Genomic DNA, 13816 nt, shown 5'->3' with positions numbered 1-13816 from the left:
CACACCACTCACCACTGATTGCCAACCAGAGTAACACCCATGTATCCCATCTCTCTGCTTTCTATTGGTTAACCAATCCTCTATCCATGCTAATACATCATCCCAACTCTATGCATCCTTATCTTATGGATAAGTCTTTTATGTGGCACCTTACCAAACAATTTCTGGAAATCCAAGGAAATATTGTTCATCTGTTCCCCTCTATCCACTGGGCTCATTAAATCCTCAAAGAACTCCAGTAAGTTTGTCACACAGGACCTGCCTTTGCTGAATCCATGCTGTGTCTGCCTGATGGATCCATTTCCTTCCACATGCCTCGATATTTGCATGTCTATCTGTTTCAGGATACAAAGAGAATATCGGGTGACCCCACGGCTGGAATGGAATCACCCCACAGTGATGATGCAGGTGGACGTGGGTGCTGCAGAATTGTTGGTGTTAAAAACAGTTTACAAGAAGAAATTGCAGCCAGCATCTCACCCCAGAAGGGGCAAGTTGACATTAAAGACTTTCACTGGCGAGGTTGTTCCGGTGAGGGGAGTTGTACATGTTACGGTGGAGATTAAGAGACTTCCACTGTACGCCACTAACAGCAGTTCTCCAGCACTTCTGGGTCACCTGGAATTGGAGCAGCTCAAATTCAACTGGACGGAAAGTGCACTGGATTGGTTGAAGCACTGGTCAACAAGAGGTATTGAAGAAACAAGCAGAAGTATTCAACAGAGAACTGCGCAGTATAAAAGGAATCACTGACACTACACCCAAATGCCTGAAAGCAAGACCCTTCCAAACACCCTCAAGCTGCAGGTAGAGGCTGAATTGGAAAGACTGGTCCAGGGCAAGGTATTGAAACCAGTGTGCGTAAGAAAATCAGCAACTCCAATGACTTCTGTCCTTAAAAGGGATGGGCCTTCAAGGCCTTGTGGAGACTTCAAGGTAACCATTAACCCGGTTCTTATGGCTGAACAATACCCTCTTCCCCTCACTGATGACCCTTCTGCAGGATTGGTTGGAGGACAGACATCTAGCAATGACTTGTGTGAAGCATGTTTACAGATGCTTGTGGAGCCAGAGTCACAGGAACTGCTGTCCATTGTGACTCACAAAGGAATGTTCAGGTACCTAAGGCTTCAATTCGGCATCAGCTTGGCTCCCGCACTTTTTCAGCGAGCAGTAGACCAGATCAGAGTGGGTTGACAGGGGTGTAATGTTATCTGGATGACTCATCACTGGGCTTGAGCACTTAGAAAACCTGGTTGCTATACTACAAAGGCTCAGGTGATATGGGCTAAGAGTCTGGAAGGACAAGTCTGCATTCTTTCAACCTTCAATTGAACATTCGGGCCATGTGATCAACAACTCTGGGCTTCACAAGGCACCACCAAAGGTGAAGACAATCGTGGAGGCTTCATCATCACAGAATGTAAGTCAATTCAGATCTTTCTTAGGACTACTAACATACTACACAAAGTTTGTTTGTAACTTAGCTAGCACTTCACGAGCTTTTAAATAAATCAACGCACTCACGGTGAACAGATCACTGTGAAGAGGCTTTTTAAAAGGCCGAAAGAACTTTGTCACAATCTGAAGCACTGACACACTTCAACCCATCATTGCCCACACAGTTGCCTGCGACAGAGTGTGTGGGGGCATGCCTTCAAGTGAAGAGTGTCCAATTGCTTTCACACCAAGGACATTAACCACGATGCCCAGACCAGAATCAGAATCAGAATCGGGTTTATTATCACCAGCATGTGTCATGAAATTTGTTAACTTAGCAGCAGCAGTTCAATAGAAGAAGAAGAAGAAGAAGAAGAAGAAAAATTAATAAATAAATAAAGCGATCAATTACAGTATACATATATCAAATAGATTAAAAATTATGCAAAAACAAAAATAATATATACTTAAAAAGTAGTATTCATGGGTTCAACGTCCATTTAGAAATCAGATGGCAGAGGGGAGGAAGATGTTCCTGAATCACTGAGCCTTCAGGCTTCTGTACCTCCTACCTGATGGTGACAGTGAGAAAAGGGCATGCCCTGGGTGCAGGAGGTCCTTAATAATGGACGCTGCCTTTCTGAGACACCACTCCATAAAGGTGTCCTGGATACTTTGTAGGCTAGTACCCAAAATGGAGCCAACTAAAGTTATGACCCTCTGCAGCTGCTTTCGGTCCTGTGCAGTAGCTCCCCTCCATACCAGACAGTGATGCAGCCTGTCAGAATGCTCTCCACGGTACATCTATAGAAGTTTTTGAGTGTTTTTGTTGACATACCAAATCTCTTCAAGCTCTTAATGAAGTATAGTCGCTGTCTTGCCTTCTTTATAACTACATTGATATATTGGGACCAGGTTAGATCCTCAGATCTTGACACCCAGGAACTTGAAACTGTTCACTCTCTCCACTTCTGATCCCCTATGAAGACTGGTATGAGTTCCTTCATCTTACCCTTCCTGAAGTCCACAATCAGCTCTTTCGTCTTACTGATGTTGAGTGCCAGGTTGTTACTGCGACACCACTCCACTAGTTGGCATATCTCACTCCTGTGCACCCTCTCATCATCACCTGAGATTCTACCAACAATGGTTGTATCATCAGCAAATTTATAGATGGTATTTGAGCCATGCTTAGCCACACAGTTGTGGGTATAGAGAGAGTAGAGCAGTGGGCTAAGCAAACACCCCTGAAGTGCACCAGCGTTGATATTCAGTGAGAAGGAGATATTATCACCAATCCGCACAGATTGTGGTCTTTCAGTAATGCAGTTGAGGATCCAATGCAAGTGGAGAGAGGTACAGAGGCCCAGGTTCTGTAACTTCTTAATCAGGATTGTGGGAATGATGGTGTTAAATGCTGAGTTATAGTCGATGAACAGCATCCTGACATAGCTGTTTGTATTGGCCAGGTGATCTAAGGCTGTATGAAGAGCTATTGAGATTGCATCTGCTGTTGACCTATTGTGGCAATAGGCAAATTGAAATGGGTCCAGTTTCTTGCTGAGGCAGGAGTTCAGTCTAGTCATGACCAACCCCTCAAAGCATTTCATCACTGTGGATGTGAGTGCTACTGGGTGTTAGTCATTAAGGCAGCTCACATCATTCTTCTTAGGCACTGGTATAATTGTTGCCTTTTTGAAGCAAGTGGGAACTTCCGCCAGTGACAGAGTGAGCAGAAAGCATTCGCAATTGCCTTTGGAGTTAAGACTTCCCGTCAGCTCCTTTTTGGTCGATGATTTACACTACGGACAGATCATTGTCCCTCAAGGTCAATTTTGTCCACTTGCAGGCTGCTAGTCAAATGCAATGTTGGGCTCTGTTTCTCTCTGTACATCGGTACAATATAAAATGCAGGAGATCCGAGCACCATGCAAATGCTGATGGACTATCCAGTCTTCCCTTACAGTCCTTTTGCTTCAGGGAAGTACCGGCATTAACCACCATTAACAGTGGCACGTGCAGAAACACGCAAACCCACCTTATTCTGTCAGAAGTGGCAGACATGGTAACACACAAATGGAAAGGACGGCCAACCATAGAACTGTAGCCTGACCCTGCTCAATGGAAGGAGCTCACAGTGCAATCAGGATGGTTACTGTGAGGCTACCATGTTGTCATTAACAAAGAAAGTGCTTGGTGAGCAACATGCAGAACACAGTAGCACAGGGCACCTAAATTAAATCACATGGGACAGGGTGTAACCATTGAAGAGAAGGACAAAGCACGACCACATTGTCAGCAAGTGAGAAATGTTCCTCAACTTGCTCCTTCACCTGCACGGGAATGGCCTGAAGAACCGTGGCAGAGGATTCACATCGATTTTGCACGACTTGCAGAAGGCCGCGTGTCCTTAAGTTGTCGAGGATGCATACAACAAATGGCCTGCGGTTGTCAGCATGAAGAGAACTACATCAGAAAGATGTATTGAAGACCTACATTCCACCTTTCCTCATTTTGGGCTTCTTCAGCAACTTGTAACTGACAGTGGCCCACAGCTCCCGTCTGAAGTATTCAAGACATTTATAGAAGCAAGCAGTATTCATCACATCAAGTCAGCACCATTTCATCCAGCCACTAATGGCCTTGCTGAATGATTCAAACAAACAATGAAAAAAGCCCTCAGGACTTCAGTGGGAAGTGGATCCCTCACCAGTATCTTAGCAACACACCCCATGCCACCACCAAAATGGCTCCAGCCACTGCACCGATGAAAAGGTAGCTTCATGCCAGGCCTGTTTAGTGGCTTATCCTCAGCACACAGGGCAGAATAATCCCCAGGGCTATGTCTGTGAAGAGAGGCAGCATCCTCGTTCCTTAGTTTTGAAAAAAAAATTGTTGCTGTTTGAATTTGATGATTATATCATTGAATGTTAATAGTTCAATGGCTGGTCTGCGTTTGGGAAGGGAGAGAGACCTTTAAAATAAGACAGGGGGGTGTTATCTATTAATGTATACTTTGAACCCTATGGGTTGCTGTCAAGCTTCCCTGTCTGTTACGTACTGGACGTAATGTGAAAGGGCATTCTGGGCAGACTTACAAGCAAAATAAAGAGCAGCACATTTGTTCCTCACCTCTCCGTCTCTCATGTGCATTATTTATGGCTACCCGGCTTCCCAGTACCACAAGCATAACACCAAAAATGCCTGATCTACACTTCCTTTCACTGCATTCCATCTGTCACTTCTTTGTCCTTTCTCCCAATCTGTCTAAGTCCTTCTTTATCCACACAACCAGCCTATCACTGCTTTGTATTATCCACAAACTTGGCCACAAATCTACCAATCTTGTCATTATATCATTGACATATAATGTGAAAAAATGTGGTCCTAACACTGGCCCATGTGGAATGCCACTAGTCTCTGGCACCAATTGGAAAAGATCCCCTTTATTTCCACTCCTTGCCTCCAGTCAGTCAATTGTCTATCCATGCTAGTACCTATACCATCTTGTTGAGCAGCTTCATGTGCAGCACCCCGTTAAAGGCCTTCTGAAAATCCAAGTAACATCAAATAGTGCAGAAGCTTTATTTTATAAAGCCAAGGCACCAGGCAGGTCTGGTGCTGTAACCCAGTCAACGTGCCAGTCGTCCCAAATGATGAGGTCACTATCATCTCTGACCTTGCAGCTAAATCAAAGACACTGATGATCAAAACAGTTAGGCAATGTGCCTGTAAATAGCAGCCCAGATTAATTAAGCCCAAGATCATCACTCTCTTCTCTCAAGCACTTTCATAATGGAGTAACTAATCAAAGGATTTACAACCACAATGTCAGGGACAATGGCTAGTCCCTGAAGGAGTTTCACAGAAGTTACTTAGCAATGTAGGAATGTGAGCTTTCACAATATCTGTCTCAGGGTGCTCCGCGAGGTTGATCACCACATTCAGAAAGCTGGGAGTCCTGCTGTTGTACCTGATCAGCTGTACGGCAACGCCTCCTCTGGCCACGCTTCACGGGAAATCCAATCTTGGATGCCAAAGAACAAGGCAATTTCTGTGATCAATCAAAAACAACAGAGTAACACTAACTGGTCACACTGTGGCTGGATTTCAAAACAAGTTAAAAACAAATGCAGCTGTTACAGATCTTTCCTCCACATATAACTCTGCCTTTTGTTAAAAGTTGGCAAGAGATCAGATACATGCTTGTACTGACCTTCCTCTCAAACCATACACTTCAGTCAAAAGTTCTGCCAGCTTCCACAGCCATGGCTCCGACCTCAGAGCAGAATAAGGAGCATATTGCCAGAGGCTTTCATGTTGATGTTTTAACCCATTGATTCCTTCCAACAAGGAGCTAGGGAACTTGCATTATACTGAAGAAAGTTCTGTAAGAGATATCAATTTTCGAGAGAATTCTACCGTGCTACGGGACGCCAGGGAGTAAGTACATAGCTTCACTTTGATAATAGGCTTGCCCATAAAGCAAGCTAGCATTACTGTCCACAGGTATGTAGGCTCTGCTTTGCAGTGGAGAACAAAGAGATTCGGTTTTCTCACTGTCTGGATGATATATAGGCAATGTATCGTGGCAGGTAATCTAGCAGCCTGCTGTACCAGCCGTGTTTGCAAAGCCATGCAAAGAGTGGATGATTACTGAGTGACAATTAAAGGCTCAATGGTTCAAAGCCTCGATTTAATATCAGAGAATGTATTCGGTATACTGCCTGAAATTCTTACTCATCCCAGATATCTGAGAATCAGAAGGGAAACCCAGAGAATGGATGACAGAAAAAACGTTTGAACCCCAAAGGCCCCCTCCCCCCCAATGCACAAGCAGCAGCAAAGCACCTCCCCACTTGTTCCAGCAGGATGCATCAGTGACATAGCAAAGCACCCCCCCACTTGTTCCAGCAGGATGCATCAGTGACATAGTAAAGCACCCCCCCACTTGTTCCAGCAGGATGCATCAGTGACATAGCAAAGCACCCCCCCACTTGTTCCAGCAGGATGCATCAGTGACATAGCAAAGCACCCAAAGAGAGACAGTGACCCGCAACGCGAGGGACAGAGAGGTGTCACTCCCTTCCACAACGAGAGGGGAGACCAACAAACTGCTCACTGTTACGATGTTACAGTCCGCGTGTTGCTTTTATTTTGAGTTGCTCCGACTCGAGAATCGGTGGCAAACTTTCTACCACCATTGAGAGAAAGAGGGAGAGAGAGAGCGATTGCCCAAGTACAGAGGCCTGTAGCTGCCATATCCAGTGTCACGAGGTTCCGTTCTCATGTGACGCCTCAGCCGGCAACACCGATGTGGAATTGGTTCGCCCACATGGCCACCCAAGACCGCTCCTGGAGGTGTTAAAAATGGCCTGTCGGCGAGCTCCAGGACCAGGAACTATCTGCCATGAAGAAACGTAGCTTGAATGCAGCTGTAGATCAGGGGATCCAACAGAACTCCATCCACCTTGAAAAGCAAAATGACGTTAAAGAGATGAATTTAAGCTGTTTCACAGATGAACTTAAAGAAGTTACCCGTTGGTGCCACCTTAGCTCTGCCCACTTTGCAGCAGAACTGAATATCTGATTACACACACCGCACAGCAGGCATACAATGCGAACCGTGCTTGTACAATTGTGTGATGAAGAAAGTGCCCCTGCTGCCTGAAAACTCTGGATGAGTCCTGGAGGACTACCATCCTGAAAAGAGATCCCTGGCCACCAACTCTATGGCAATTAACTGAGGTGGAATAATACGAAGAAGATGAAGTGATGGAGGAAGGGATGAGGAGGTGAAGGAAGAGGACCAAAGTGCCCAATCAATAGCTCATCTGAGGGTAATACTGGAAACTACAACTTATTTCTCTTGCATTGACAATTCCCTCATTTAACCTTCCCTCTGACATTGACAATTACTATATCTGCTTGTACACAATATGAAATTAAAAGCCAGCACAAAATTAAAATCAAAACATTTTAAACCAATGATATAAATCAAACCATTAAAGCGTTAGCCAATTAGCCGATGGCTTCCCATTGCCGTTAGATCATGCTACACAGTTACTGCAGCCCGGCTCTGAAGATCAGCGCTGCAGATTGCAAATAGCCTAGATGTGGAGAGGAACACAGTGACTGGTGATTACTTTTACTGATCAGATAACACAACAGCTATGTCTTCGAATTCCATCAATGCGACTGGAGAACTCATATGCAGGTATGAAGTAAGTCAGAAAATGTTAAAAGAAGCCAGTATCAACAAAGATATCTACAAAACTAAAGGATTACTATAAAAGCCCACCAAGTTTCTGAATCTCCTTTGGAGTAGGAAGTCCATTGCCCTTACCCTTGCAGTTGACTCTTACCTGTCTTTGACATGGCATGTCAATCTACTCAGCGCACGGAGCTTTTAGGGATGACCAACTAATACTGGCCTCATCAGTGATGGCCACATCCTGTGGAGGAACAGTAAGCAGAAAAGCAAAACTTCAAACAGTTCCGGGTTAGAAGTCGTGATTTTGGAGTTAATCTTCCTAGTGCGGTTGACAGCGGCCTTGGCTGCAACAAAACCCCTGGCATTGGCAAGAGGGGGTGAATGAGCACGAATGGAACTGCAACATCATCCAGCAGATGCTACGCCTCAAATATGCAGGAAGTTCTAGTAAGATGGCAGTCCGTTTGGTCGCGATGGCTTCCACACGGTCAGCAGACGGTGCTACTGTCGTTTTTAAAGATCAGAAATCTTGTTAAATATTAAGAACCTTAAGGAATGTAGGTCTACCCCATCAGCGATTTGCTCACTGGCAAAGACGTGTACAGTCTACTAGTGCTTCAGCTTCTTGGTCGCATTTCTTGTGATCACAAGATCCTTTTGGACATTGTTAATGTGGAATGCCGCAATCTCAATTTACGGATTTATTGGTGATCAAGGTCGGATGGTGGGGGCCTCGGTCATAGAGAGAACTAGGCCTCAAGCCATGGTGTCATCTGCCTACAGCCATCAGCAGAGAGGTGTCATAGCTGGTGTGCTCCACCGGGGGCAGTGTGGTGCAGCATCCAGGCTGGAGTCGGTGTTGTCTCCCAAGTTTTCCATCAGTGGAAGACTGCAGATTCTGGCAGTATTCAGTGGACAGTCACCGGGAAAAAGACACCGGAGCCAGAGCACTCCACCAGGACAGGGTGTCACAGCATTCGGGCTGGAGTTGGTGCTGCCCCCACCCCAGTGTTCGCTCAGCAGAACAATGGGCTCAGGGTCTGGATTATATACATACTGTATCTGTTTGGCATGATTGTATTTTACTGATGTCCTATGTGTGCTTGCTATCTTGAATGTGCAAGGACTAGGCCTCAAGCTGTGGTATTGGAGGTTAACAGCTGCCAGGGAGAGACGTCAGAGCTGGTGCCACCAGGGGCAGTGTGACACAGTGTCCAGGCTGGAGTTGGTTGTACACCTACCCCCCAACTGAGTTCGCTCGGTAGAAGACAAACTCTGTTGTAGTCAGATGCAGATTCCAGCAGTGTTGGAAGGCTTGAGTTTGTTGTGTGGCTGTATCTTTCTATCTTACAGATTGTATATGTGCTTTGTGCTGTGTGTGACTTTTGGTACTGCGTTTTGCACCTTGACTCTGGAGTAACGCTGCCTCGTTTGGCTGTATTCATGTATGGTTGAATGGCAATTAAACTTGAATTGAATGGCCAGCTCTTCCATGCTGGGAAAGGATAGGCTCCAAAGCTTTCTCTTCCATGGGGTCCAGATTAAGCAACCTCTAGTGTTTCCCAATATACGATCCCTGAAGCCTTTGTTCGCAAGGAACAGAAATGTTTCACTGAGTGATATGCAACCCATTTGAGTGACAGGACATATGTTAGACTCCATGGGATTGTAATTGCCAACATATAACTTATGAGGGTCTGGTGGAGCATATGAATGTTGGAAATGAGTCTTAACTTCCAGCAATTGTTAGTAGGTTAGTCACGTGGCTGTGAATGAAACCCAGCAGCGTGGGTCCAGCAGCGGAGATAGTAGGGTGTGGTATTTGAAAATGCATTTGCTTGTGTAAGTTATTGCACTTCTTGCATCACTGCCTTCAGATGACTGGGGCTTAACTCTGGGCTGTAATCTCCATGTCTCTCTGCTCCTATTTCAGTGTAAGTCCCAAAGTGGTTAGAATTTGGTTCCCACTCTGTTAAGACCTCCTATGTAAAACTATCGAACATTTGGAGTCAGCTCTTTCCTATTTTGTGCCAACCTCGTTCTTTCACAAATGGGGGTCACTTCCTACATATATCCCAATATATGCTCCCACCACGTAACACCTACTCCAAGGTGGCAGTATGAATGAAATGAGTGGACAGCATGGAATTAGGGAGTACTGTGTAGGATAAATGATGAGGATTAATTCTTCATCACATCTATCATCCTGTCCTACCAAGTTGCATCAAAGGTTCAAAGGTTCATTTATTATCTCCGAAATTCTTCTTCTCCATGTAGCCATGAGACCACGAAAGAAGAGAAAAGCAGCAGATCAACCCCCAAATACCCGTCCCTGCACAGAAAAGGGGTCAATTTTGTTAGTCATGTTTATTTGGTGGAGGAAAGGTGAAGTGCTCATTCATAAAAATACATTCTCCTTGTAGAAATTTGCTTTGCTTGGTGACAAATGTTTTAACTACTTTAGAATGCCTCAGTATATGAGTTATTTTATCCCCTCAGAAAATACTCTGTGAATCTTAAAAAATTATCCAGTGGGCTCCATTAGAATTTAGAAGATAAAACAGAACTTTCTTCAACATACTGCCTTCTGCAATCAACAACATGTCAAACACAGCAAGGAATATATGTAAGAGAACAGTGAAGAGCTCTCTGTAAGCTCCCAGAACCATATGCCAATAAATAATGTCTCACTCACAATGAAAATAACTATTTTGGTCATCGCCATGGGATGTGGATTTTTCATATTTATTACACAACAGTGACACTTCATATTTGAATGTGAGTCAGCACATGTGTGCCGTAGTGGTTGGGTGGGGCATCTCAGGTGGTGCAGGTACCACCGGCTCTTTTTTTGTAGCCTCCTCCTTCCTTGCCAGTGTAATACCTCCATCGAAGTGGATGGGCTTATAATTAAACTATGCTTGGAGTATTGTGTTCAGTTCTAGTCACCTCATTATAGGATGGGTGTGAAAGCTTTAGAGAGGGTGCAGAGGAGACTTACCAGAATGCTGCCTGGATTACAGAGCATGTTTTCTGAGGAAAGATTGAGGGAGCTAGAGCTTTTCTGTTTGGAGTGAAGGAGGATGAGAGGAGTGCTGACAGAGGCATAGTAGAGTGGAAAATCAGCTCCTTTTTTCCAGGGTGCCAATGGCTAATATGAAAGGGCTCACTTTGGCGGTATAAAAGGACAATGGCTGATTGTCCGTTCAATGGCTAATATGAAATGACATACTTTTAAGGTGATTCGAGGAAAGTACATGGGGGATGTCGGAGGTGAGTTTCTTTACACAAACTGGTAGGGGCATAGAAGTGATAGTAAATGGTAGAGGCCCATACATTAGAAACATTTAAGAGAATCTCAGATAGGTATGTGGGAAAAAGAAAAATGGAGGACTATGAAGGAAAGAAGGGTTAGACTGACCCTGGAGTAGGTTAAAATGTCGGCACAACACCATGGGCCAAAGATCTGTACTGTACTGTACTATTCTTTGTTCCATGTTCCAGATCCAAACTGGGACAGGATCCAAGAGACCATTGTGATTTTGGAGCAAACTTGTGCTCTGCCATAGGATTCCAAGTAGACCACAACCAGCTTATCATTGGCTGAGCTGGACCATCATGTTGGGACATTTGCATTCTAGCTGAAGTCACAAGCTACCTCTAGAAAAATTCACAATGGGAAATGTGCATGATTTTCACCAGCTTAAATTTATGGTTGGAACATAGTTTGTAGTGTGAGCTTAAATTTCCGATTTTTGCTCGCTACTGTCCACAGAAACTTATTGATCTTGTGTTTTCACAGAAATATTTGATTTATTCAGATAATTTATATTGAGCAAAAGTGCAGGAAACATACCTCTACAACTGAGGCTGATTGATTAAAGTTTCATTTTACCAACATCTATCTTGTCTCTGAACTTGCCATAGGATATATCATCTGCTAGTTGTGCAGAGTGATTTTTGAGTCACAGTACATTTGTATGGAATTATTAATGAGAAAATAATAATTCCTGGACAATAAAAATGATGGTAAATCTCAATAATTCTGACATATTTACTGAGTTGAAGCTTGCGTCTCATTGAGCAAGGCTGCAGAATAAATAAGCTCCACTTTATTTCAAAACTTCCTGAGATGTTCCTAACAGCACACAGGAGAACAGTAGTTCAGGACAAAAGGGAATGCCAAATGGGTTGTCTGAGACTGACTGGAAGAAGAATCTTAATGAGAAAAGGGGCAACAATCTTATCCTTTAGTTATTTAAATATTATTTGGTGAGGTAGCTCTGACAACTTCCAGTTGGTCCAACGAGGTCTTTCGAAGTCTGTGAAACAAAGTCTTAGTAATAGATTACAACGTGGAGCTATTAATATGTATGCATGTTTTATGCAAGATATGGAGGACAAGTTTCTATCCTAGCACTTCCTAATTATAATCCTGTTTAGGTTTTCTTACTAATACAAATAGAAGATATTTTTATGTGTGCAATGCTCAGCAAATAACCATTGCAATATTTAGTGTATATATAGTGTGAGAGTGACTGAAAGTGGGAATCTTCAGGAGCCTTTTATATTAAAGATTTGTGAAGTTCCTTTAAGCTTATAGGTCATGAGGAACTTAGAGAAAGAAACAGAAGAAACACCATGGAGCAATTTGAAACACGGTCTTTTTTTTAACATTCAACAGAGCAGTACATTCTCTTTATTTAGCCGGAATTGGGGTGGAGTAGGGTGAGGGAGTTTTTTCCAACAGATGCCCTGGTGGTTCTATGCCAGGTTAGCGAAGGAAACTGTGCAGATTTCAAACACATGCTGAAACACTCTGTCCTAAGCTTTACGCAACAGTAGCGGAACATCTCTCAATCTAAAAGTGATTAGCGCAAAAAATATCATCGAGGTGCTGCTAACATCACCAAACTGTGGGGGGGGGGGGAAGGGGTTCTACTCTAGGAAACATCTTGAAGACATTTGATTCGAACAGCGAGTTAAAAGTTAGGGGACCAATTTAAGTGAACTTTCAATGACTACTTCAAATGCTTGGAAGTGGAAATGATCAAATGGTCAAATGATCATGGTGAAAGTAGAGTTAAGAGGCCACCCATAGAATTAAATTTACCATCTGAAAGGAACAGTGGCACATACCAGACATGTTCAATAAGATCATAGCTAATTTGTGATTGAAAGCCTAAACTCCATCCCCCCTTTTCCCTATACCCCTTAATAGTATAAGTTAATAAGAAATCTCGTTAATAATTTTTCCCAGCATTATTTGTAAGTTGTGGGTGAATTGTAAATCTCTACCATCCTCTGTCTGGAGAACTGTTTCTTAATTTCACGCTTGAAGAGTCCACTTTTCAGGCTATTGGAATCCAGAACAAGTAAAACTACTTTTTCTTTACTTAGAAGATAAGTTATTCTTAATATTATGAACATTCAACTATTACTTAATATTCTAAATCCCAGGGGTATATAATCCTTGTAATTTATACCTCGCTGATTGTATATGAAGCATCCCCTTCCGAGGCTAACTTATCCTTTCTGTGGGTCGTGCAAAGTGAATAAGTTTCTTCAGGAAAAAAGCTCTCAGTGGCCACTTGGTTAAACATCTCCTGTACCAAATAAGGGGTTCCCTCTGTGGTCTCCTGCTGTGGTAGCTCATCAGCTTTAAGGTTCAATGTGTTGTGCACACCAATGTTGGTTATTGGAGTTACTGTCACCCTCCTGTGAGTTTGAACCTATCTGGCCATTGTCCTCTGACTTCTCTCATTAACAAGGAGTTTTTACCCACAGTACTGAGGCCCATTGGTTGCCTTTGGGTTTTTTTTTTGCACCATTCTCTGTAAGTTCTAGAGACGGTTGAGTAGAAAAACCCAGGAGACCAGCAGTTTCTGAGAAACTCAAATAACCCTGTCTGGCACCGACAATCACTGTCAAAGTCATTTTTCTTCCCCATTCTGATGTTTGGTCTGAACGACAACTGAACCCCATGACCACGTCTGCATGCTTTTATGCATTGAGTTGCTGCCACATGATTGTGTGATCAGATAATTGCATTAACGAGCTGGTGTACAGGTGTACCTAATAAAGAGGCCACTTGGGCATACTTTGACCTGTGAAAGTACTCTTTTTATCATATTCAACTCCAGATTGAATGGATTCCTTTTG

This window comes from Hypanus sabinus, chromosome 25 (genome assembly GCF_030144855.1).
Source record: "Hypanus sabinus isolate sHypSab1 chromosome 25, sHypSab1.hap1, whole genome shotgun sequence".
Classification (NCBI taxonomy): Eukaryota; Metazoa; Chordata; class Chondrichthyes; order Myliobatiformes; family Dasyatidae; genus Hypanus; species Hypanus sabinus.
The sequence above is the reverse complement of the archived record's forward strand: the minus strand, read 5'-3'. Positions refer to the sequence as shown.